We start from the raw sequence: 20,303 nt of genomic DNA, 5'->3' as shown, positions 1-20,303 counted from the left end.
CCTTAAGAGACATCCTGTTAGAGAGATGGCTCAGTGGCTAAGAGTACCCAGTGATCTTCTAGAGGACCTGCACTTGGTTCTCAAGCAATGGTAGGCAGCTGACAGCAGTCTAGAATTTCAGTTCTCTCATATCTGATATTGTGGGTACCTGCAGGCCTGTATACGTACATATACTTTAAGATAACAAAAATAAACTTAAGAAGGAGAATGGATGGGGTCCTTGGGTTAGAACTAGCATCAGAGAGAGAGTGAGCAAGAAAGAGGGAAACAGAGGAGGCAGAGACAGAGACAGACAGAGTCAGAGAGATAGAGAGAGACTAAGAAGTTGGGAATAAATAGGGGACTCACTATAAATTATATAGTTCACAATATCTTTGGGCAATTGATGACACTGTGAGACATTCCAGGAATGATGGGAGGTCGCCTCTGAGATCCACACAAGAGATACCCCATACTCACATCCCACATCCCACCACGGGTTCACTCAGGCCTACTGGGCAGCAGAGTGGCACTGCTGGTGGGGGGCTCAAGTCACCATTTATTCAGAACCCCAAGGTACCCTCCTTAAGCTTCCATCCAGGTGGGTGCTTAGGCAGAGCTGGGGTAGCTCCCAAGCAGGAGGCTGATTATAGCCCGTGCCTCCAGTCTTCTCTGCCTCCTGATTCATCACGGGTTTTTTTTTTTATTAGCTCTCTTTTCCTTGATAAACCTCTGCAGAGGAAGAGCGCTAGCAAACAGCTGGAGCAAGTCCCTTCAGCAGGTGGAGTTTGGCAGGCAGGTTCCCAGCACCAGCCGCCAAATCACTCAAGCTCCCACTTGAATGAGGGGGAAAGAGAGACTCAATGTAAAATAGTCGTGGCGTCCCCACTTCCGTGATTCAGCCACTGAAGAACAAACCAGGAAGCTGAGGAGAAGGGGTAGCGGGTACCTCGCCCAAACGACGCATTGGGGGATCAGATGTCTGTTCTCTGCCAACGAGAATTTTCCATTTTCATATATTTATTTAGTAAGAATTCCCCTTTGTTCAGGCTCTCTTCCTTCCTCCCTTTGTTGCTGCTGTAGTGTTTTGTCTGTGTGCTGAGGCACTCCTAGGCTTGCTTTGGAAGACCCAGCACCATGTGGTTTTTCTCTTACTCTTTTTTTTCCTTATTTTCTGCATCCACTCCATCTTCTTTGTTTCTTGCAGTGCCCAATGTGCAGTCAGACACAGAATTTAACACAAAAAAGGGCTTGAGAGATGGCTTACAGGTTAAGGCTCTCTGCTCTTGCAAAGGTCCCAAGCTTAGTTCCCAAAGCACGCACAGCTCCCAAGCCCCCCTAACTCCAGTTCCAGGGACTTATCACCCTCTTCTGGCCTCCAAGGGTACCTGAATTCATGTGCACACAGACATAGACACACATAAATAAAAATAAAACTTTAAAAAGAAAAAAATTAATGTATGTACATACCATTATACCTTATCATCTATTATTTTTATTATATTCTAATATTTGTTTTTATTACTTTTGAACTTGTTATAAAACCAGAGATGGCTTTGAATTTGGGATCTTTCTGTCTCAGCCTTCTCAAATGTTGGGATTATAGAAATGTAGTACCATGCCTGGCTCTATTCTTACTTAGTGGATACTCGCTGATATATATCAGCCGTATTTGGTATTCAATCCTCTAGTTAGTTCATCATTCTCACTGGGGCACAACCTCTGTGTCTTTGACGTGATTGCTAGTATTCCTTCCTGGTGACAGTTTGGGCTCTATCCTCGAATTTCTTGACATTGGTGGGTTTGCTTTTAGGCTCTGTGTGAAATGGCTGTGGACAGTGACAAGCATGGCGGGCCAGTGCTTCCCAACACTGCATCTGACTTGAGAGTCCCTCAGTAGCTGAAGAGGTTGCTCAGAGAGCTCCCACAGACAACAAACTCCTCAGCTGCTCAGAACTCCTATAGAAAATGCTGAAGCATGTGACTAGAACCAACCCACACCCTCCCGCGTGCATTCAAACATCTCTAGATGACTTACATAATGAATACACTGCAAATGCCAAGAAACTAGTGGCCATGCTGTATTGTCTGGGAAAGCATGATGAGGAAATACGTCTCCATGTTCAGTACAGACCAAGCATTCCATAGCACAAGCAGGCGGCACGGTAGCCATTCTCTCCCAGATATTTCCCATCTGCAGCTGGTTGGCTGTATACATGTAAAAACTGCAGAGATGGGGGGCAAGGGGGCTGACTATTTAGGCAGGGGCAGTATTTCAAGGATTTTTAGGTTGCTTGGGGGATGAAGCTCAATGGCAGAAGGTTTGTTTAGCTCGCACAAAGCCTTTACTCTACAATACAAACAGACAACGGTTTTTAGGGTGGAAGTGAGGGGCTCTATAGAATGAACAGTAGGCAAAGCATGCTGGTTTGGTCAGGACGGGAAGAGACTAGCTTCCATGTCAGCCCAGATGCACGCTCTGGCTCTGGGATGCTTGCTATCTTCAGAACTCTGTTGGGCTGACTCAGCGGTGACTGCCTGGGAGCAGAGACAGCTCAGTCTCCACCTAGCTGTTGCTGTGCTTAGACTCTGGGATTCATTCTAGGAGAAGCACTCTAAACGTCAAGGAGCATGCAACCAACCCTCCCCAAATCCATTCATCAACTAAGGTAAATTTCTCTGAACTGTCTTAATAAATTGAATACTCTATGGAAATTGTTTCATCTGGGGATTTAACTGCCCCCTTCCTCACACACTCAGTGTTGTTTATAAAGGGCTCTGGGCTTCAGGAGTTGAGCCCCTGTTTGTTCGAAATCCTCCAGGGATGATTAGCTTCAGAAAGTACATGTGTCCCTTTAGGAGAGAGAGCGATTCCTAGAAGGGTGAGGGTGGTGTCTTCATGGACAATCTTAAAATTATACCATCCATTTTAACTGCAACTCCGAGGCACGTGAAAAGACAAAAAGAAAAGGGTAGATCGTGTAAGATGCATTTCCTGTGGTATTTAATAACTGCATTGAAACACCAGCATCCATTGCACAACATTTACAAACCTCTGTTTCCTTCAAAAATTACACCCCGGCATTTAATTCACCAAAATAACTCATTTTATACAGCACAACAATGGAGTAAAATAACTCATCTCGAATATGTGGATATGAATAGATTTACCACATCTGCATAGAACAGAAATGAATTAATCTAAAAGCTGAGAAACTGCTGTTCTCTTTCGAGAGTTACGGATTATCTCGCCGTTCCCTTCCGTTTACTTGTTTGTTTTTGTTAAATTACTTTGTGAATTAGGAAACGAGAAAAGCAGAAACATCGGGCAGGTTTTACTCTACTCGGAACAGGGGAATGAGGCATAAATAATCATTTGTATTATACATTATTTCATTAAAAATTATATTTACAATTGTGTGGAGACCAGGGAGCGGCCTCCATCCACAGTAGGCTGTTCAGGATAAGCCTTAGAAAACACTGTGTTTCCATTACAACATTCTCCCAACAGCAGTCTGGATATTAAAATGATTCTTGAAGCTGAGTGCAAAGTGCTGAAAACAAATCAGAGTTCAAGTGCATTGCCGGGCTCCCCCCTGGGAGGAGAAATTCATTTGCAGACATGGGGCAGGATCCCTGGAAAGAGCATGCAGATGTGTTTATCACATCTGAATTCTCACGCAGGGCCATGGGCTCCACATTGGAGCCTCCCCAAGGCCCAGTTGTTATTTCTGGCCTAGGGCCTTCTGGGTAGGCAGAGGCATCACAGGAAGCAGAGCCCATCTGTGACTGATGGATGGTTTGGGGCTCACAGCTGGAGAGAGAAAAACACAGGCACACTCTCCAGGTGCTCAGATCCCGCAGCCCAGGTGAGTCTAACTGTTCTGGGCCCTGGGTGGTGGTGGTGGTGGTGATGGTGGTGGTGGTGGTGCTGGTGGTGGAAAGGCTCTGCCATGCCAACATTTAGTGGACACCACTCTTCTTGTCTACAGATTCCTCTCCTCCTAAGCAGTCAGAGGAAAGGATTTATTTGGCTTACAGTCAAGGAAAACCCAGGACAAGAGTTCAAGGCAGGAACTAGAGAATCCATGAAGAGCACTAAGTGGCCCCCTCCTTCAGCCTTCTGCTCACCTCACTATTTTAGTCGCTCCAGGTCCTAGCCCCTGCCTAAGGATGGCACTGCCCTCAGTGGGCTGGCCTCTCCCATATCGTTAGAAATTAAGAAACAACAACAACAACAACAACAACAACCATCTCACAGTCACAGCCATCCTGATTCTGCTGGAGGCAATCTCTCGGTTGAGGTTTCCTCTTCCAGGGTGACTCTGTGTCAAGTTTGGTAGCTGATGCTAACTATGGCAAAGAGAATCAAAGACCATGTTTGTGTGGAAGATATGAAAGCTCCATATTTGGAGGCAGAACCTTGTTCGGGAAGCCTGTGTGGGGGCCCCACACCCTGTCTCCTATTCACTTCACACTTGCATGCTCCAAACACCATCTCCCAGTCAGCTATTAAGATGTGTAGACACTCAGGCATACATCAAAGTGCAGGATCCTTCTCTATCTCCAGAATGCCTCAGCTATATACTGCGGCATAATTAACAGGCACTATTATCAACAAGTGGATCTATTGAATCCCCAAAGCATTTCACATTACAAAAAAAAAAATGTACAAAAAAATGTACTTTTTCACTTTTGTTTAATTAAGTAGCACAGTCTTTTGAATTGCATAATGTCAATTATTAGTCAATTAGGTTGTTAGGAAACCCTCCATGGGGGGAGAGGTTGGGGGGTCCCTTCAGGACCCTGGATTAGGCACAAACCTTGTCCAGACCCTGTTTTCACAGAGAGATCCTTTATTAGGCTGGGAAAGAAGTTAAAGTGTCTGCTTTCTGACTCAGGCAGAAAACCAGCAACAAATGACCTCACAGGTGTAATTTTTAAGAAGAGAAAAAGAGGAGGCCTGTGTTAGAATGGGCTAGGATTCTGTGGTGTATTTTGATTGAACATGTTAATTAGGTGATCCAAAGGGAGCTTTTGATTGCTGGACTTCAATGCTTTGATAGCTGGACCTTGGTGATCAGCCTTAGGAGGAAGAAATGGCCAAATAATGGATCTTGATGGCTAGATTTAGGAATGTAATCGAACGGTTTTAGCAAGGCAGAGGGAGTGGGGGAGAAGGGCAAGGCCTGGCAGAGCCTTGCTGGCCAGAGTTCCTTCATAAGTAGCAACACATTTGGAAATAAACGTATGAGATCTAAACTCACCCAGTGAGCAGTGAGTTTCAGCCTGGACACATAAGGCTGCATGCAAGGGATAGGAGACTCTAAAGGACCAATTTATGTCTAGACAATATGGTGCTTACATGTATATCTAGCATGGGCTATGATGGTTATCCACTGGTCTAAGAGTCAGTACAAAATGACACCTGGGGAACCCAGGATGCCTTTTTGGGCTGGCTTTTATGCAAATATGACTTTGGCCCAAAGGCTACATACAGCCTTTGCCTTCACTAACCTGCCTGCACAGTCTATAAGTCTATATGTTGGTCTACATGCATGTCTTGTATAGTTCATGTGTGTGGGTGAGTGCTTGGATACAGGCTTGTATCTGCCTGCCTATTGGTGGTCTGGGTGGTAGCCTTCACCCAAAGTAAATAAATTACTTCTAGCATGCTTAGAGTCCCACACATTTTTTTTTCAGACTCCCAGACTCCCACAACCATGGTCCTTTTCAGGCATTGGAGTTGGGACCTTGGACTCCATCATACATTTCCTAAAAGAGATGTTGGCCTTGTCTATCTCTAATTTGGTTACTAGAAGGTTAGATAAAGGAGTTTCCTGGTCAGACTAGAAATGACCTGGGGGGGTGGGTATTCAGGCAATAGCCAGACAGGTCTCAAAACATAAGCAGGACCCAAAATATAAGGCTACCTGAGTGATTTTTGACCTTCTGAAAGTGACTTTTGACCTTTTGGCAGGAGCACAGCAGTGCAGTTTTATGAAGACAGGAATCTATTTTCCCAGAATCCTTTTAGGAGGTTCACCGAGCTGTAAAAAGTAAGTGTATGCTGTCTGCCACACATCTCCTCCTTTAATGAGGCTTTGCATCCAGACTCTGTGATGTGCTTTTGCTATTCCTCCAGTGGAGGAGTACCATGGGCTTAGCCATGGACTGGCTTGACCAGGGAAGGCTGAGTGGACAGGACGTTGCAAAAGGCTTTACAGGTGACTGCATGATGTGTCTTGTTTCCTCTCACTAAGACCACCTACAATGAAAGGTACACACCCCAGGTAGACACAGTCCCCGTAGCTGAGGTTGGTTTGAGAGACAAACAGGACAGAGTAGTATCATTCTATAGCCTGAAGCCAAGTTGTCACATCTGGCCCATGGGTCTGTAAGAAACTCATCTCTGCTGTTCTGAGCCACTGAGGTCGAGGGACCATTTGTATTATTGCTGTAGTACTGTGTGCCTTGTTGAAGAGGGCTGATTAATACAGAATTGTAGTCATGCACCAAATAATATTTGGGTCAATGACAGATGACATGTATCTCCCTAAGATTATAATGCAGCAGAAAAATTCCTAGTGCCTAGTGACATTGTGCTGTGGTAATTGTCACAGCACAGCACATTCTTCACATGTCTGTGGTGACATTGGTGTAAACAGACTTCCAGACTGCCAATCAAATAAAAGTGTATCAGACACAGCTCTGCACATTGCACAGTAGGCAATACTTGGTGATAGTAAGACACACTGAGATATACCCCGAGAGTACTGATATTATTTTATAATTTATTCTTATGTTTGTGTGTGTGTGTGTGTGCGCACATTTGTATGTGCAGCATGTGCATGCAGTGTTGATGGAAGCCAAAAGAGGGTGTCAGGTCCCCAGGAACTGGAGTTACACAGGATTGTAGCTCACTGTGTGGGTGCTGGGAATTAAACCCAGCTCATCTACAAAAGCAACAAATGCTCTTAACTGCTAACCATCTCCCTAGCCTATATACTATATATTTTCTCATTATTTTAGAGTTTATTCCTTACACACACACACACACACACACACACACACACACACAGGGAGAGAGAGAGAGAGAGAGAGAGAGAGAGAGAGAGAGCTTTTTGTAAAGTGCTGTACCATGTTAAGTCAAGGGCAGCCCCCTATATCTCGTGCTTATTCTGTTTTATAGTTTTATCACTTTGTCTCATGCATGAGAGATTCTCAGGCTGTTTTGTTCACTGTAACCTATGAGCAATAGGCAGTGTGTACCCACAAACAGATAGCCTAGGTTAGCCAAATGTTCCAACACGACCTGACCTGCCAGCTTCAAGTTCAGTTGCCAGTGTGGTGATGCTCAAAGGCTGGTCAGTTCACCTTTGGATGGATTATTACACTTCTCTGGGAGCCAGGTTAATTACCCCCCCACACACACACACATTATTACAAGAAGCCCCTTAGTGCCCTTTGCTGTTCATCTCAGCAGATGGCTGCCTCCTCCCTGTCACATGTAGGTATTCCCCACATAAAGCTGTATTAGAAAGTAGCCAATGGTATCTTTCCAATATTTCCAATATCTACCTGATACACCAGACTTTCAACCCTCCAAAACTGTGAGCTGATGACTCTCTTACTTTCACACATGAACCAGCGTGAGATTTTTTGTTATAGCAACAACAACAACAAAAAATTCCCATTACACTCTCTGGACCCTGCAGCAGGTAAGTTTACAGCCCTCTTAATTCCTCACTGCCATCTCAGACTGATGCTGAGCCAGTGGGGGCTGGGAGGGGGTGCGCAGCATTCATAGAGGTCACATGGCCTCCAGGGGGAAACTTTTTGCCAGGAGCCAGGCCAGGCATGTGCAGTTTTGGGGGTGGGGTTTCTGACAAAGAGTGACTATCTTAGAATTGGTAATAAGGTTGGGGATGGAGTGTGTTTTTTTTAAAAAAAAAAAAAAAAAAAAAAAACAATAGGCCAGGCCTCCCCTGTGCAGTCACTTCAAAGCATGTCACCTTCCTCAACACCAGGGCCACTGTCAGAAAGGCAACTTCATTTAACTAATTAGCAGGCTTTGCCACTTTATAAACCTGCCGTGGCTTTCTTGGCATGAAACAGCTGCAGAGGCAAAGAGCTGTAGGAACCCATTAAAAATCACAGGCCTGGAAGGAGAGAAGGGCAGAGGGGAAATTTAAAAGGAAGAGGGGGTTAGGAAGGAGCCCTTCCTACCCAGAGACCTGCCTCTTCACTTATGTGCTCAGCATCCAAGCAGGCAGCGATTACAAAGCCTGGGAAAGGACCCTAGACTTCTCCCTTCCCCTAGGATGGGGGCCTTAGCTCTGCTAGCCTGTGTTGCCTCTTGAAGCCTCTCTGATTTTAAAGCAGCTTTGAAGGAATGCTCTCCCACGGAATGCGACCTGTCATTGCACCCTGTCATCTGTCCGGTAATTAAAATCTGACTGATTTACTGACTGGCACTGGCCACCCTAGCGCAGGACTTAGCTGAACCTCATCTTTCCCAAGGCGAAATTTACTTGGTGAAAAGAGACTGAGGCTCCCCAGCAGAGCTGTCACTCAGCCGCTGTGGAAACTGTAAGGATAGCTCGCAGGCCCCTTGCCGGCCATCTTTGGTTTAGTTTATTCTAGTATTTATCACCACCCAGCAAATGAGCATAATACAGGCAAGTTAAGGAGAGCAGCGAAGGACTTGATTTATGAGGCTGATGTGACTTGCCAGCAAAACCACAGCCAGGTCACACTTGAGGAGGACAAGGAGTTTCCATGCATGTACATGCATGGGCAAAGCAAATATATTCTCATCAAGAAAGTAAAGGGCAAAAGAGTATGGGGAAACATAATATTCTAGAGCAGTGGTTCTCAACCTGTAGGTAGCGACTCCTACAGGGGCCACATACCAGACCTCCTACATGTCAGTTATTTACATTAGGATTCATAACAATAGTAAAGTTACGGTTACAATATAGCAATGAAATAATTTTAAGGTCAGGTCGCCACCACAACATGAGGAACTGTATTAGAGGGTGGAAGCATTAGGAAGGTTGAGAACCACTGCTTTAGAGAAAGGGAGTGTTCCAGGGTCTTCTTTGCTCTAGAAGGATAACAGCTGGTGTCTAGGAGGCCTTGTGACTCACACAAATCCAGATGAGATGAAGGGATACAGTGGTCAGAGCATCTCACAGCTCACAGCATGCTTCCTGGAATTTGGCCAAGAGAGGGGCCAGCAAATGACTCAGGGCAAGTTCACCCACAGATGAGACTGATGGGAGAATCTCCTCTGCTGACCTCCAAGGGCTGACCCATCACTTATCAAGGCTGCTACTCCATCTTGTCTCCCGTGATCCTCAAATCCCCGCAAGACTCAGAGCATCTACAGGGGTCCTGTGTTCTCTATAATCTCCTTACTGACGCTCAAGTGCTGCCTAGAATGTTACTAAAGCATCCCAAACACATTCAGTTGCTACATTTTTTGAACAGTCTGTACACTTTAAGTATCCATTCTAAACGGTTTGATGAGATCCTGCACTCCACCATCAGGTTTCCCAGAGAACTGTGAGTCATTCCTTAGTCCACATTATCCACAGTATATACACTACCTACACTATAAAAGAAAAAAAAGTGGAAAAGAACCATATTCACAAAATGCTAATCATGGCCTATTGTTATGATCACTTTATTTTATTGCATTATTCTTGTTACCTCTTACTGCACTTAACTTATTCATTAAGCTATAGCATAGATACATATCATTAGAAAAACACAGTATGTTATTATGCAAAATTAGCAGTACCATTGGAGGTGTGCAATGTATTACCTGAAGATACAGGGGTACTTAAACTCTTAAACAAGTTGTCAACATGAAAGTCAACTAGAAATATAGATGAAACGATTTCTTCAGCCATGGAACATCCTGTCTTTACCATTTCGACCTTCTCTGCCTGCTGGTGTGAGTTGCAGTGTTCCACCCTGGGTCTGAACATGCTGCCAGCCATCTAACATGCCCGTGTCTGCCGCCACCAGAATGCATCTTACAGGCAGAAGCTATAACTCTTCAGGGAAGGAATTGACCAGGATTCAAAGGGCAACTGTTAGCAGAGAGCTTGCACGCTTTCCTGAGCATCCCAAAGGACTCTGGCTTCTGCAGGACAAAGTACCCCACTCCTCACCTGGTCAGAAAACCTGAAGGACAGACCCTTCCCACACCTGACCCAAGACCCTCCTGCAGGCGTCTCTTCTGTACAAGGTGGATCGGCGTGAGAAAGCTAGAAGTCAAGTCTGTTTTTCTTCGGAGTGAGTCAATTGGTTAATCAGGGTGGGATTTTCCATCTGGGAGTTAAAAGGGCAAAGGGGGTAACAGTTAATTTTTCAAACCTTTACTTTAAAATACAACCCCCATGTTTCTAAGTTGCATTGCAAGAAGCAGTGTCAAGGCCAAATCAAGCATATTTTAAAGTAACAGCAAGTAAATGCCAATTAAGCATTCTTAAGGTCCAGGGATCCTCTTCTTCCTTTTAGCTCAAGGATGTGGTTGTAAGACAGAATTCTCATCTATCTGTCATCTATCTCTTTCTCTCTATCTGTTTCTTTTTTTTTAACTTAACTTACATCCCTAGTTTTAGCGTTTTCCCCCTCTGTCACTAAGGACTATATCATCTATAAGAAGTGCATCATGAACCCTTGACAAAGAGCAGAAACCAGGCCAGCCTGAAGTAGGCTAGTCTATGCTAAACTGGGTCTTACTCTAAAATGGGGAGAAGGGCTGAAAGGAAGCTTTTTAAAGAGCACAAATGTGTCAGGCGGTGGTGGTGCACACCTTTAATCCCAGCACTTGGGAGGCAGAAACAGGCAGATTTATGAGTTCAAGGCTAGCCTGGTCTACACAGTGAGTTCCAGGACAGCCAGGGCTTCACAGAGAAACCCTGTCTCGAAAAACCAAAAAAAAAAAAAAGTACAAACTCCATCATTCTGGGCAGGCCCCATGACTGATCCCCCAGAAATCATGGGGGTAGGGAGTAGGACATGAAAGAATATTTAGAAACTCTTGGGGGAAAGGTACTGGATTAATCTGGGCTTGAGTTAGAGCTTTTCCCATGGGTTGGTGTGTGTGACATGTCTCTGGCATTCATTCATGCTCGTCCCCTGGATAAGACCTAAAAATTAGCAGAGGCTCTGGCATAGTGATGAGGTGGGGAGACACTCCACCAGACAGTTCATGAAAGAGGTGGTCGGGTCCCCAGTTTACAGATAATGATAGCATGAGCCTGTCATCCCAGCTACTACGGAGGCTGAGGTAGGTATACTGTAAGGCCAGCCTGGACTATTTGGGGAACCTTACTTCAGTTTTTTTTTTTTAAGTGAAGAAGAGGGCTGGGGATACAGCTGAGTAGGCCCTGGGTTCCATCTCATGCATAATAAATCAATCAATTAATTAATAGAAGGCAGCTTTCTCAAATGATCCCAACCATTGCAACTCAGTCATACATCAACACAGCCATTTCCATTCTGTGGTGAAAACAAGTCAAAGAACTCCACCTCCCAGTGGTCAAAATCAGGAAGAGAATAATAAAATAAACACATAATTAGCAACACCCACCATTCAACTGTGCAGGATTTACTCTTAAGAGAGATCTGAGCAGAAGCACACTTATTTTATTTTATAAAACAATGCCTCATAAACCAAACAATAGCCCAGCAATTTCGCTGCATTTAACTCAGTCATATGTTGCAAGCCATTTAAATAGAATAAATGTACTAGTGGACTGTCACTCAAGAAGTATGGCTGTTCAGCTATTTGTTTGGGGGTAACATATAAATCGGTTTTAGCATTAGGAACAAAGTTGATTCATGTGCAAAGTCTAATACAAGCATTTCCACATCTTAAAGACAACTAATTTTGTGTTCACTGGTGCTGGGAGTGCAAATGTGCACCTGTATCCATTGTAGGCTGACAAACCAAGAGTTTAAACTAAGTTAAACTAAGCATTCAAAGTAAATTGATGATTTTAAGATAACAGGGCTTGGAAGGAGCTGGAGAGATAGCTCAGTAGTTAAGACCTCTGGCTGCTCTTCCACAGGTTCCAGGTTCAATTCCCAGAACCCATGTGACAGCTCATAATCAGCTATAACTCCAGTTCCAGGGGACTGAAGGTATTCTTCTGGCCTTTATGAGCACCAACGCATATATTGGGTACACAAACATACATGTAAAACGTGTACACTTATAAAAAGTTCTAAAAATGATTGAAATTTTAAAAAAGAAAGAAAATAGACTGGTCCTGGAGAGGTGGCTCAACAGTTAAAAGCATCATTGCAGCATACCCACATGGCAGCTCACAATCACCTGTAATTTCAGGATAGCCTATGCCATCTTTTAGCCTTTGTATACTTCTGTATGCATACAGTGCATATAAACCCATGTAAGTGCACAAACAGGTACGTGTAAAACATAAATCTATAATTAAAAAACAAGATGAAAAGCCCTTGAGGAAAAATATTCCATTTAAGAGATAGGTTATGCAGTGACTTTTTAGAAATTTGCAGAAACACCTATGCCTCGTGTGGAGGCAGGTATACCAGTACTCCCACCAATTAGACATGGTAGACCAGTTCTCCATAGAATCTACTGTGCTTTTCATTTTCCTCAATGAGAACATAATTACATTATATTACATTAATTTAATTAATTAATTACATTAATTTCAACAACCCTCCTCATGTGTTAACAGTAGCCCTGGCGAATCTGAAAGTTGACATAATTCACTTATACAAGCCAAAAGACAGGACTTGCTCTCCACATGTAGCTTTCAGGAACAAATGGAAATCACTAAAAGGGAACTATTAATCAAGGGTTATGGAAGTTCTGAGAGCAAAGGTTACCTCTGTCTGGGTAGACGGTGGAAGACAGGAGATAATTTAGATGGAGTGATCTTCCAGTAAAAGATACCTTCAACCCCTCCAAACATCCTGAAAGGCAAAAAGGAAGAAGAGCAGAAGTGCTCTGATGTCATTCCAAAGAAGCGTGTGCAAGAAGGAATTGATGGCTTGAGAATTACCTAGCTGATAAAGGATATAAAGTTGGAAACGGGAGAAAAAAAATCAAGTAAATTAAAGCTAAAATTCTCTTTAAACTCTAGCTCTGTGTACATTTGTGTATGGTGGGGATCAAAGCAGATAAGCCCAGAGTCAAGGGTTTTACCTTAATTTCTCATGTCAGCCACTTGCAGATTGTACACACCAGGGGAAAGTACCACCTTCACATGTATAAGTCACAGGGATTTGTTCTATGATCCCCTCATACATCAAAGTCTGTAGGTATTTACACACTGCTTTATGTAAATTGACATGATGTTTTCACGAGGCTTATGGTTCAAATGTGAAATGTTCACCATAGACTCATGGTTTTGAACACTTGGACCCCAACCAATGATGATGCATTGGGAGGTGGTGAGATCCAGTTATCCAAGAGGAACTTGGATGGAAAAAAGTGAGTACTGGTGGTGAGCCACATAAGTGCCCTGCAGCCTGCCTAAACACTCTTATCCTCCTCTTTGTCTTCCTCCTCCTCCTCCTCCTACTCCTCCTCACCTTCTTCCTCTTTCACTTTCTCCTCCTCCTTATTCTTATCTATCATCTTCTATCATCTACCTATCATTTATCGATCCCCAACAATCTGTCTATCATCTACCTCCTATTCCTGATCCTTTGAGGTAGAATGAGCTCACATTGCTCCTGACTGAGTGGGCCTGCCATCCCCACCATGATATGATGCACTATAACCCCTAACCATGAGCCCAGAGAAATCCTTCTTCTCATAAACTGCTCAGATCAGGTATTTGGTCACAGTGTTGAGGAAGTAACTAATACCCAGGACAACCTCCCACACAGACTGAGTCAACTCTATGCCATTCTAACACCTAATGCAAGGCAAGGCTATGGTGACATCGTGGAATTAAAAGAACATGAACTTTATGTTCAGCACAGACACATGCTTTTCCACCAAATAATCTTAATGGGAGGTCAGTGAACTTGTAGAGCTCCATCGTATTTTCTTCAATGAGAAGGAAAGGACAGTGAGTCACAAGAAGAGTGGGGGTGAGAGAGTATCTCCAGGGTCCTTTAAACACAGATCCAGGCCTGCAGATCTCTCTCTAGAAAACAAGCCCCAACCTTAGAGTACCTCCAGTGTGAGGTTGGGCTAAACCCAGGTCCTAACATGCTTGCTGAATCAGCACTGTTGCTTCTACAAAATACCACACAATATACACACCCTTCTTTATTTAACTTGCCAAAAAGAAAAACCTCCATCAGAAGAGCTGTGTTTTCAAACAATGCTCTCCCGTGTTTTTACATGGTGCACTGTTTCCAAATTGCTGGCATGGCCTCATCAAGCCCCACACTGACTTTCTTAAAAAATCATTTAGAACCAAGAAGTGAAGGGTTGCAAGTCGTAGTCTGGCTTTTCCTTGGAAGTCTAATAAAATTGCACGCTTCTCTTACTGTCTCCCAAGAATGAGTTCCAGAGGCTTTGTGTACCCTTGGGGCATCCTTCCCAAAGATGGAGCAAATGGGGGGAGGGAGGGAAGGATAAAAGGAGGAAGGGGTGGGAACCAGCAAAAGCAGAAGCAAGAGGGTGAGAAATGAGGGAGGCAACCTGGCTGAGCTGACTGTTCCAACATCCCTGATCTATTCAGAAAGATGCAAGCAGGTGCCAGGTGCAACCCTGAAACCCTGGATAGCCAGAGACACCCATATGTGATGCCCCTGTCCCCTGCCTTTTGCCCACCTGAGGGTCAGGTCCTTGCATCTAATTGGACAGCTGAGTTGGTGAATGTGGCCTGTCCTGCCAGCCGCCTCATCGGCCACAGTGACAGCTGTATCACTTCTCTGATGTGAGTGGGTGCTGAGGAGCGCTGACACACGATCAACTTCCCTCTAATATCCTTCAACCAACCTGACAGTTGTCCGGCAGACGCTAGGCAGCTCGGCTGCCAACCCGCACTGAGGCATTGTGGGACAGCCTAAAGAAAACAGTCAGGAGAGATTTCAAATGAGGCTGTTGTTTCTCCTAGCAAAGCAGCGTAGAAGGAAGTAAATCTTGGTGTGATGGCTAACAGGAAAACAGCAGATGACCACAGACAGTAGTATTCAACACAGGGACACTCCACCTTTCTTTTAGAATAAATGGGTGTTCTGACCCATGTAGGTTGTGGCTCTGTTCTCACAAATCATTCTGTCACAATTTTACATGGAAAAAAGATCTTTCTAACACTATGCAAAATTCAGAACCCTCAAATTGTAAGCAGAAATGTTCATTTGTCCTGAAGACAGATCTTGCTTACAAGGTACCATTGCTCCCATTGCCCTGACACAAGTCTCTTAGCAGCCTCCCTTCTCTGGTACATACACTCTTCTCCTTGCAAAAAGAACAATATTAGGGTCAGACATGTTAATCCCAGCACTCAGCAAGCTGAGGCAGGACGATGGAGGAAGCCGGTATGGGATAAATAGTGCACTCCAGGACATCCTGGGCTGCTAGCAAGACCCTCACCCCAATAAGAGAGAAAAAAATAAATGCTCCTTTGGGATCCGGGAGCTATGAATTCCATTTAAAGCCCTTAGTATTCAAAACTGAGGTTGGAGCTAGCTGTCTAGTGCTGTCACCTTTACCTCTGCCTCTGAAGGAAATGTCCTTCCTTAAGATAAGCTGTCCATGCTGGGGTTTCAAGAGGACTTCAGTCGGCCATTCAGGGGAAGCCAGCTAAGCTTGATATTGAGATTAGCCTCCGTGTTAAATCTCTGCCCATCTGTGAAAGTGTGTTCCAGGTATTTTGTCTGTGCTTCGGCTACTTACAAATCACTTCGTGATGAAAACAAACAGTCAAATAAAGGCTCAGCACTTCTAGAAAGCTTCAACACTTAAAGCCACGCAAAGCAGATTCACATCCCAAGCAAGGCAATGATTGGCCCAGTTCAAATCACATGTCGCTTGCTGAACCAATGACCTCTAGCCAGGTTTTGAGTCACGGGGTTATAACTTGGCTGCTTCCAGGAAGCTAATGGCTGAGATGAGTGGCTTCTAGTGTTTTCAGAACAAAAAAGCACTAAGCGACTGCTTTCAAACCCACCGCTGATGGATTCTTTGCCTGCAACAACTATCAGATTCCAAAGAAATCACTCTTGGGAAGTTGGTGTCCACATCAAAATCACAAGCTTCCCACCAAAATCTGATTTTTAAGCAAGCCGTGAGGTTCTTGAAGCACACCGTTTCTGAATTAATTCATCTACCTGGGGGTGAAATGGTAGCTTCCCCTTAAGTATCAAATTTGTGCCGTATCCATTTTCCACATGGAGAAAGCATATTTAAAAGTAAAACGTCTCCCTGCTGGGGTCCCCCACCACCTAAAGGTCCACCTGTCATGGACATACTTAGGGCCTATAGCATGTTGGATTGATTATTAGATATGCCAGTTGGTTTTATCTGCTGTCGAGAACAACAGAGATTAAAAGATTCTCAGAGCACGCCTTTAATGTTTCTGCACGCGGGGCAGTCCTCTATAGTCTACAGCAGGCTAAAGGACAACTTGGAGCAGTTTGCACTGTCTGTGATGTGTCATGGGTAGTCCCAGGATCAGACTGCTGGCTATATGTAAGGGTATTCCTATTGTTAATGTGCGCTCCAGCCTACCCCCTTCCTATTGTGTCCCCAGCCCTCTGCACTTGTTGGGTCTGCCTGCATCTCTCCATTTCTCCACCTATCTACCTCCTTCAGCCTCCCCCACCTAGCCTTCAGTTTCCCCCACAGTCCCTGGACACCAGCTCTGACAGTGTCTCCTGTCAATCAGCATTTGAGGCTGGGACTTCTCTTCACTCTCCTGACCCTGGACCCACAGACATTTCCTAGTGACAGCTTTGTGATTCCTGCGCGCCTTGCCACCTTGGTATTCTGAGAAGACAGTTCCAAAGGGGCCTCTGTGTGGGTAGTAGGGGGGAAGAATCCAGTCACCTGTCACTCAGCTGGACTCTGCCACCCCTGGTTTGAATTTGGGGTTGTAGCTCCTGTTGCCCTCCCTCCCCTCCCTTCCCTCCTCTCCCTTCCTTTCTCTACACAGCACCTCCACAGGAGACTGTTGCCTTACAGGCTTGAATGCAGATAATGCGTGAAGCATGCCTTGCCTTCACTGTATATGGCCTTCATCTATTTTCTGTTGCTATCACAAAATAAATGCGAGTTGGCTATTTACTTTTGTACCTATTTATTTGGGGTTATTGGGCTATCCAGGCCAGGGTAGCCTAGGACAGACAATGTAGCAACCTAGATTGGCTACAAACTTCTGATTCTCTTTTCCCTTGTCCTTCTTGAGTGTTGTTCTTATAAGTAGACCATCACACCTGGTACTCAGGGATGAGGGAGCACTAACTACCTGTATATGTCTGTGTGTATGTTGTGTGCATGCAAAGGCAGATTATAAAAAAAGCCTGAAGAAGGCATCAGATTGCATGTAGCCGAGTCACAGGTGGCTGTGGACCGCCCAACCAATGTGGGTGTGGGCCTGAGTTCCCAGTAAGAGCAGGAAGTGTTCTTAACCGCTGAGCCATCTCTCCAGTCTGGAAGTTTACTTTTTAAAGGAAATTCATTTCTGTAGTTCTAGAGGGTGGAAAATCTAACGGGCACCTAGCTGCCGTCTAGGTTGGCCCTTCCTGCTCCATCAGTCAGCAGCTCGCTAGAGAGAGCAACTTCCTCCTGTAATAACTCATTGATTAATCAATCTGTGAGTGGATTGGCCCAGTTATGCATGCACCTTTTTTTGAGCCAGTCCTTACAAAGGTCTCATCTCTCAATGCTGCTGTGTTCGGGCAGCTTCCCAGCACACCTGGGAAGCATTTACAGCAGCAAACAGTAACACAGTCCCCAAATTCACAACCTGCTCCCAGCTCCCTCTCCCCAGCTGCTAGCATCCCTCCTGGGAACGCCCACATGTGTTCCCTCCTCATCATGATGCTAAGAATGAGTTATCACTGTCCCCATCTGGTAGACAATGACACCAAGAGAAGAGAAGTCCAAATACTTAAGCAAATATATGTCAACAGTTAGTTCCAAAAGCAGGAATTGATGGGGGCCACAGCTGCTAGCTACTACCTGGCCCTCTAGCCCACACAGAGCTTACTGTGTGGGGCTTCATACTGCTTTCCCTTCTGTCTGGAAATGTACCTTATTCCCAAACTCTATTCTCTGGCTAGATTTGTGTGTATAACATGCCTTTAAAGACATCATCATGGGCCACCTCATTCATGTCTCCAAATCTCTTCCTGTCACACTCCTTCCAGCCTGGTAGTTTTCTTGCTCCGTTAACATAACGGAACCCCTGTTTGTGTCAATGTCTGTTGTCACACAGCCACCACCAGAGTAGAGATGGAGATGTCCCATAAACTTGAAGAGAAGCGAATCTGATTTTAATCCAGGATCCTGTGCCCTTTGTCTGTGCTTTCATGAGGAGACAGAAATACAATTGAGTCTCAAACCCTGTCCCCAGGGAGTTGCTAATCTGATTTTGAGCAGAGAGGCACCCAGAGCAGGGGTAGGGAAGTCTGACTTCACCAGGACAGATGAAGCAGAGTCACATGACTGTCACACATGACTGTCTTAAGGGGAAGTGAACAGAGATGAGGGTAAAGGGTCAAGGTACTGAAAGACAGACAGAGGGCAGGGGAGGATGCTCAGCAGGGGATCTGTACAACAATAAAAGGTCTACCTGGGAGTCCTGCTGATAGGAGGAGGGGCATCAGTGAGCTAGGATGTGGAGTACTTGCTGGTACTTCTCACTGGCACATATTAGTTATACCAAGTGACAGGTTTCACCGTGTCAATGCCATGCATACATGTAACATATTTTTGAGCATATTTAGACTACCTTTCTCAGATTCTCCCACTGTTTACCTGAGTTAGTTTCAGCCATCGTTGCTGGAATACACACTGGCCCTGGAGTTCATTCCCCTACCTCTCCCAGAGGCGCTGGTACCAAATTTAACTCTCAGTGTCTTATTTTATTTTATTTTATCTACATATTTAATGTTTTGTTGTCATGTATATCTGTGTACGCCTGATATCCATAGAGACCAAAGGAAGGCAACAGATCCCTTGGAAATAGGGTTATAGACAGTTGCTAGCGGCCATGTGGGTGCTGGGAATCAAATTCAGGTCCTCTACAAGGGCAGCCAGGGCTCTTAACCACTGAGCCATCTCTCCGGCCCCAGCATCCCATGTCTTGCACTTCATGGTGAGTGTTTTTCTGAGCCAACAGAACCAGTCCACAGAAACCCACTCCTGCAGGATGCCCAGGTTTTCTGTGGTGGGATGCAGCATCGTGGAGGACTCCAAAAATAGCGTTTGTGGTTCTCAACCTTCCTAATGCTGTGACCCTTTAATCCAGCTCCTCATTTTGTGGTGACCCCAACCGTAAAATTATTTTCGTTGCTACATTATAACTTTAATTTTGCTACTGTTAGGAACTGTAATGCAGATATCTGTGCTTTCCCATGGTCCTAGGCATCCCCCATGAAAGGGTCATTTGATCCCCAAAGGGGTCAAAACCTAAAGGTTGACAACTGCTGTTCTAAAGACTCCTTTCAAGGATGAAAACTTGGAAAGTCTAGACTCATCTGGATTGGAATCATGCCTCCATCTCTTTGATGAGAGATAATAAAAGTGGTCCCCTTGAAGACAATAGTTTTTAACAAAGACCTTTACTATCCCCCCCCCCCCCGCTTCAGCCTGGATTTACAGACAGGAAAGTGTTCCGACTAAACAGTTTCACAAAGCCATCTCCCATTTGCTCGCGTTCATGAGCCCCGGTCCTCCTTTGCCACGGTTTCCCTTTCCGTATATTTCCTGCGGCTGTTCTGACACATGACTGATGACTTGCTTACATAAAACATAGAAATCCCTTCCCTTGAAGATCTAGAGGCTAAAGGTCAGAGGTCAGGTGTCAGCAGGGCTGTGCTGACTCGAAATCCTCCAAGAAGTATCCTTCCCATGCCTTCCAGATCCTGGTAGCTGCAGGCTTGGCTTGTGGCTGCATTCCTCCAGTCTGCATCCATCTTCACAGGGCCTCTTCTTCCTCCCCCTGCTTTCCATCCTCCCCATCCTCCTCTTCTTCTCTCTGGTTGTATTCATTGCACAAAGTAATTGGTTTCATAAATGACATCTGCATTGAATTTTATCATGTACAATGACCATCTTCACCTCCAATCAGCTGTCCTTTGTCTTCACTCAAAATACTCTCCTTTCTGCCTCTCTTTCTCTCTCTCTC

At 44.9% G+C, this 20,303-nt stretch overlaps 1 long non-coding RNA gene across 1 annotated transcript in view; it reads right to left on the bottom strand.

The window, feature by feature from the left end:
* Window positions 1–20,303, bottom strand: part of LOC116102048 — a 139,134-nt gene that overhangs the window by 33,880 nt on the left and 84,951 nt on the right. The window lies entirely within an intron of this gene.

This window comes from Mastomys coucha, unplaced genomic scaffold (genome assembly GCF_008632895.1).
Source record: "Mastomys coucha isolate ucsf_1 unplaced genomic scaffold, UCSF_Mcou_1 pScaffold21, whole genome shotgun sequence".
Taxonomy (NCBI): domain Eukaryota; kingdom Metazoa; phylum Chordata; class Mammalia; order Rodentia; family Muridae; genus Mastomys; species Mastomys coucha.
This window is presented reverse-complemented; position numbering and strand designations above follow the sequence as displayed.